We start from the raw sequence: 7,507 nt of genomic DNA, 5'->3' as shown, positions 1-7,507 counted from the left end.
GGCCAAAGCTGTATGCCCGCCATGAGACCTTTCAGAGTATTACGGCCTTCCCAACACGTCTGCAAATGCACCTGTAACAATGGCTACATTGAGAGCACCACAATATTCCCGGGGTATAGAACCCTTGCCAACACTTCAGCAAACTATTAGCTTGAAGTTAATGGGTGGACTCACAGTCCTTCAATACTCACAGCCATCCTCTCGAAATCATTCTCCGTGAGTTCTGCTGGCAGTACTGCTCATCATGTTCGGCAGGTTGTTTTCCCCCCCCTTCAATAGGGGACAGTGGCTCCATCACCTGCTCAGGCTTTACCCCGTCAGACCTTCCATACCCTCCTCAGAGGCGTCCGACATTTCATGCAGCCCATATGGGAAACTGCTGTGGGACTTATATTATTTGCCCACTGTGGCTATCCGCCAATCCCGGAGCCTGCCACTATGGAGAATTTTACTCCAGCAAACCGCTCCAGCCGACTTACATGCTCTCGGGCACTAGTCGTCGCGGGTGCTTAATATATGGGACCGCTCCTGCCGACCTTGGTGCTCTCGGGCACTAGTCGCACGCGGTATATCCCACAGCCCGTCCCCATGCCTACGGGCACTGGACCGTTCCCCATGGTCCTGGTACTCATGGGCACCTCTACCCATTTAGGGTGAAGTTTGGCACTCGCTCCCATCTGGGAGATGCTGGTGCCGACATTTATTGCTGGCTGCTGCTGGTCATTAAACAACAGCCCTTCAGCTCTATACTGACATCAGCAGCTGGCTCCCTGCTGTTCAGCATCACACCAGTAACGACCTGTGGCTGTGCCCTGACGTCCTTAGCTGGCTCCCTGCTGTTCAGCAACACACCAGTCTCTTCAGAATACAGCAAGCACGTCTGGAAAAACACCAAAAAGGTAAGGGAAATTTGTTCTTACCTGTACTGGTTTTCAGCCTGCCGTTTTCGGAGGAACGTCCTTCCTCCCGCAGCCCCACGGACCCCGTAGCGCAGGTCCATGGGCTGCTGTCCCCGATGTCGGCTCTCTCTCTCTCCCCGGGTGGTGCAGCTGCTTCAATCAGCTGCGGAGCGCCTAACGACTGCATCTAAAAATAGACCCAACTTGGTCTAGAAACTCCCCGGGCCGTGTAGCTTTGTTTCCCGCCCGGCAACAGTCAATCTTGCCGGTGCGGGGAGCGACGTCGGGCACAGCTGTTCTGTGCTAAAAATAGCCGTTTGGGAATCCTCTCCGGAGGATTCGCACTAACGGCTGCTGCTGGCTGGTTCTGGCTGCAATATTTCTGCAGTCCCTCTCCAGCTCCTGCAGCTTCTTGTATTTCCTACCTGCAAGGTAAGTGGAAAATATTTTGCAGTCTCTTACCTGCTTCTTTGCCTTTCTCTCTAGGGAGACGTCGTCTCCCACTTCTGACTCGTTCAATGCGTGTATGCGATATGACACGCATGCGCAGTAGCGGGCTTCTTTCATGGAGTCCCTCACGTCACTCCGAAGTAAAATCGCAGAGTATAATTTTCAAAATATAATAATGGGGGGAGATTTCAACTGTGTTATAGACCCATACTTAGATAAATCAATAAAGCTAGGGAAGCGTCTTGTTAAAACTAAGACCTGTGAATTTTTAAATACTTATATAAAAAATAATAACATAGCTGATGTCTGGAGAATAGCAAATCCAAGTGGTAGGGAATACTCATTTTATTCATCAGTTCACAAAACTTATTCGCGAATTGACTATTTCTTATTGGACACAAAATTGATCCCGTATACGAATAAACCATCATATCATAATAGTATTATTTCTGATCACTCACCATTGACTTTTATACTTAAAATTGAGGGAATGCCGAGTATAAAACCTTTTTGGAGATTCAATGCACACATATTAAATAACCCGCAGGGTTATGAGTATATAAAAGAATAAACAAAACTTTTTTTTGAAATAAATGACACGCCGGGTATTTCTGCACCGCTATTATGGGAAACCTTCAAGGCATATATTCACGGTGTCATAATCTCTTACCAAAGTTTTAAAAATAAGGAAAATAAAAGAGAACTTCAGCGGATAGAACAGAAAATAAAATTACTTGAACTGGACAATGCAACTGACGCAACCATAAATAAACATAATAAGATAACTTTATTGAAATATAAAGTCAATAGAATACTATCGGCTAGAGTAATAAGATTATTCCAAATTACAAAACAAGCACACTTTGAATTTGGGGATAAGCCACATAAACTACTTGCGAGGCAACTGAAGCAACGAGAAAAGGAAAAAACTATTACTAAAATTAAATCGGATAAGGGTGAGTTTCTAACATTGCCTAAGGATATTAATAAGAGGTTTGCCCAATTTTATCATAATTTGTATACATCTAAAATAAAGACAGATGTAAGTAAAATTACAAATTTTTTAGATAATTGCAAGCTCCCAAAATTGGATAGTTTAGAACAAGAGCAATTAGGAGCACGGATTACCAGTGAAGGAATAAAACAAATAATAAACTCACTGAAAAATGGGAAGACCCCAGGACCAGACGGTTTTAGTAATGAATTTTATAAAAGATTTCAGTAGTCAATCGTACCAAGATTATTCAATTTATACATGCAGGCTTATACTGAAAATAAACTACCAGAAACCCTAGCAGAAGCAACAATAACGCTTATACCAAAAAAGATAAAGATTTAGATGAACCGGGTTCTTATAGAGCTATTGCACTTCTAAATACGGATCAGAAAATTTTAGCAAAGATTCTAGCTAGAAGGCTAAATAATTATATTAACAATTTAATAAATACGGATCAAACGGAATTTATACCCAAAAGACAATCATTTAATAATTTGAGAAGGCTTTTCAATATAATGTACTCTCACAATGAGGACAATGAAGATATTTCAGTTGTCACGCTGGATGCAGAGAAGGCATTTGATCAAGTAGAATGGCAGTATTTATACAAGGTACTCCAAAAATTTAATACGGGAGAGAATTTTATTAGATGGATTAAACTACTTTATGATAGACCTACGGCAAGAATATTAACTAACAATACGCTATCTCCAAAATTTTACTTATCAAGGGATAAGGGTGTGCCTTATCACCATTGCTATTTTCCCTTATGATAGAACCGCTGGCCGAAAGGATTAGAAATCACCCGGATATTCACGGATATAACACTAAGGACTCAATGAATAAAATTTCATTATATGCTGATGATATCCTTTTATATATTACTAATACACAAATGAGTATACCCACCTTATTAACACTAATTGAGGAATTCGGCTCTTTTTCAGGATATAGAATGAATTGGAATAAAAGCGAAATTATGTCTTTAAAACCACAGGATTCGAGACACTTACTAAAATTCCCCTTCAAAATTGCAACAGAAAAATTCAAGTAACTGGGTATTCAAATTACGAGAAGACACAAATCATTATTTAGTGCCAATTTTATACCACTAATAAATAAACTGAATGATACGATTAAATTTTGGAAAACGCTTCCGCTCTCATTGATAGGTAGAATTAACGCTATAAAAATGACTTTCTTACCACAATTAATATATTTGTTTCAAGCGATCCCAATATATATTCCAAAATAATTTTTCAAAAACTAGATTCCACTAGCACTAATTTTATATGGGATTACAGAACACATAGAATTCAACAAAAGCATTTGTGCAAATCTAAAGAAGTTGGGGGTTTATCATTACCTAACTTCATGTATTACTACTGGGCAGTGCATATTAAGAACATAATGTACTGGCTGGATAGTTCCACTCAGCAGTTGGAGTGTATAAGAATGGAGAAAGAGGAGTGCTATCCGCACGATATAGGAACGATCCTCAGATTCAGATTCAGATTCAGATTCAATTTTAATTGTCATTGTCAGTTTACAGTACAGAGACAACGAAATGCATTTAGCATCTCCCTTGAAGAGCGACATAGCAAACGATTTGAATAAAAAAAAATAATAAGTGTCCGGGGGGGGGGTGGTGATTGGCAGTCACCGAGGTACGTTGTTTAGTAGAGTGACAGCCGCCGGAAAGAAGCTGTTCCTCGACCTGCTGGTTCGGCAATGGAGAGACCTGTAGCGCCTCCCGGATGGTAGGAGGGTAAACAGTCCATGGTTGGGGTGAGAGCAGTCCTTGGCGATGCTGAGCGCCCTCCGCAGACAGCGCTTGCTTTGGACAGACTCAATGGAGGGGAGCGTGGAACCGGTCCTGCTCTCACCGATAAAATTGAATAGTAAAATATATAAGAAGAACCCAATTATTCACAATATAATAAGAATTTGGAAACAAATAAAAGTATCCTTGAAATTAAATAATTTATCAGTACTAACCCCACTATTGAACAACCCCGCATTCAAACCTTCTCTCATCGACAACACATATCAACAATGGGATGGATTGGGGATTAGGAAAGTAGGGGATATGTATGAAGTGGGCAAATTGTTATCATTTCAACAATTAAAATTAAAATTTAAATTGAAGGATAATCAATATTTTAAATATATACAGGTATGTGACTTTATGAAGAAATATACACATAGATTTCAAACTATATTTTTAGATCCTTTAGAAGAAGCAATGAATATTAAGGCTGATTCACAAAAAATAATATCATACTTTTATAATGATATATTAAATAGAGAATCACCCTCAACAGAAGCACTAAGGGAAGATTGGGTACATGAGCTAATGATAAAGATCTCGAAGGATAGATGAGAAAAGTATTTGATGAATACACATAACTGTTCTATTAATGCAAGACATAATTTAATTCAATTCAAATTATTACATAGACTATATTATTCAAAAACGAGGTTGAATAAATTTTATCCAAACGTCTCTCCCAGATGCGATAAATGTTTGTTTCAAAACGCTAATATAACACATTCATTTGTAGGATGTACAAAGTTGAATAAATTTTGGAGTGATATATTTGATATATTTACAAAGCTTTTCAAGTCAAGAATAGAACCCAAAACGGAATGGATTATATTTGGAATAATAGTAGAAGATACCAATTTAAATAAAGATCAAAATGTTTTTTTTAATTATGGGTTAATAATTGGAAAGAAATTGATACTTAAATTTTGGAAAAATACAACCATACCAACTGTTAAAATGTGGATTAGGAATATGATGGACATAGCACGCCTTGAAGAAATGAGACTCCGACTAATAGATAAATATGACCAATTCTTAAGGAGTTGGTCTCCTTTCATCGACTTTTTGGAATCATGTGATGCAGCGGTACCGTAAAGATTGCTGATTTCAGTTCATGACGCGGATAGAGCTACATCTCCGAATACAGATTTGAAAAATTCTCTTTTAAGGGGCCTTCTCTTCTATTTCTACTTTCCACTTTCTCTTCCTGTTTTATTTTTTATATACACACTTCACGTTTTTCTATTCTCTACATCTATTTTTCTACTTTTTCCTCTTTCTATTGTTTTCTTTTTCTTGTCTTGCTTACTTCCTTCTCATAGCATAAAACTAGAGGTTGTACATAGAATGGATTATGGTATTACATAGCTGGCACCTAAAATTAGGTTCCACTGTACTGTTTTGTGCTGTATTAACTTCTAATAAAATAAAAAATAAAAATTTAAAAAAAGAGTGGTGAATCTGTGGAATTCTCTGCCACAGAAGGTAATTGAGGCCACAGTTCATTGGCTATATTTAAGAGGGAGTTAGATGTGGCCCTTGTGGCTAAAGGGATCAGGGGGTATGGAGAGAAGGCAGGGATGGGATACTGAGTTGGATGATCAGCCATGATCATATTGAATGGGCTCGAAGGGCCGACTGGCCTACTCCTGCACCTATTGTCTATGTATCTATGTATCTATGCCCGGATTCCAAGGACAGGTATGGTAATACCCCATGTCTAACGTGGCAGATGAACTTCAGTTTAGCAAAGTGCTCAGTCATGCATTTTGGTAATAAGAATAAAGGTGTTGATTATTTTCTAAATGGAGAGTGAATCCAGAAATCGCAGGTACAAAGGGTCTTGGGAGTCAATGGTACAGGACTCCCAGAACGTTAATTTGGAAGTAGAATCAGCAATAAGGAAGGCAAATCAAGAGGGCTGGAATACAAAAACTGAGATGTAATGCTGAGGCTCGATAAGGCGCTGGTCAGGCCACATTCGGAGTATTGTGAGAGGATTTGGACCCCATATCAGAGGAAGGATGTGTTGGCTTTGGAGAGGGAACAGAGGAAGTTTTCAAGAATGATTCCCGGAATGAGTGGGTTAGCATTTGATGACCACTTGACAGCCCTGGGCCTCGACTCGCTGGAGTTTAGAAGGTGGGGGTGGTGGGGGATCCTCATTGAAACTTACAGAATAATGAAAGGCATAGATAGAGTGGATGTGGAGAGAATGTTTCCACTGGTGGGAGTCTAGGACCAGAGGTCACAGCCTCAGAATTAAAGGGTGCTCTTTTGGAAAGGTGAGGAGGAACTTCTTTAGTCAGAGGGTGGTTAATAGAAAAATAAAAACATAGAAAATAGGTGCAGGAGGAGGCCATTCGGCCCTTCGAGCCCGCACTGCCATTTATTGTGATCATGGCTGATCGTCCCCAATCAATAACCCGTGCCTGCCTTCTCCCCATATCCCTTGACTCCACTAGCCCCTAGAGCTCTATCTAACTGTCTCTTAAATCCATCCAGTGATTTGGCCTCCACTGCCCTCTGTGGCAGGGAATTCCATAAATTCACAACTCTCTGGGTGAAAAAGTTTTTTCTCACCTCAGTCTTAAATGACCTCCCCTTTTTTCTAAGACTGTGGCCCCTGGTTCTGGACTCACCCAACATTGGGAACATTTTTCCTGCATCTAGCTCATATAATCCTGCTATCATTTTATATGTTTCTATAAGATTACCCCCTCATCCTTCTAAACTCCAGTGAATACAAGCCTAGTCTTTTCAATCTTTCCTCATATGACAGTCCCGCCATCCCAGGGATCAATCTCGTAAGCCTACGCTGCACTGCCTCAATCACAAGGATGCCCTTCCTCAAATTAGGAGACCAAAACTGTACACAATACTCCAGATGTGATCTCATCAGAGCCCGATACAACTGCAGTAGAACCTCTTTACTCCTATACTGAAATCCTCTTGTTATGAAGGCCAACATTCAATTTTACTTCGGAGTCACGTGAGTGACTACGTGAAGAAGGCCGTCCAGGCGCACGCGCGTCTTCTCGTCAGATGCATTGCGCTGCAACCGCGGTAGGAGGTGTGGTTCCTCTAAGCGTTGAGTGAAGGAAAACCTGAACGTAAGTATTTTTTACATTTGCTTTCCGGCTGCTTTTCTCCGGAGACTGCGTGCAGAGACACAGGCAAGTCTTATGTATGGAGAAAGGTGGGAGGAAGAATAGTAAGCGCACCACAGTAAGCACTCAATAAGACAAAGTGTCTGAGAGTAGCGGGTGCCCGACTAAAGAGTCGATTGGAAAGAAATAACTATTTTACACGGGAGGGGGAAAGTCCCGTTGA

Source organism: Leucoraja erinacea, unplaced genomic scaffold, assembly GCF_028641065.1.
Source record: "Leucoraja erinacea ecotype New England unplaced genomic scaffold, Leri_hhj_1 Leri_65S, whole genome shotgun sequence".
Classification (NCBI taxonomy): domain Eukaryota; kingdom Metazoa; phylum Chordata; class Chondrichthyes; order Rajiformes; family Rajidae; genus Leucoraja; species Leucoraja erinaceus.
Note: the sequence above shows the minus strand (reverse complement) of the source record.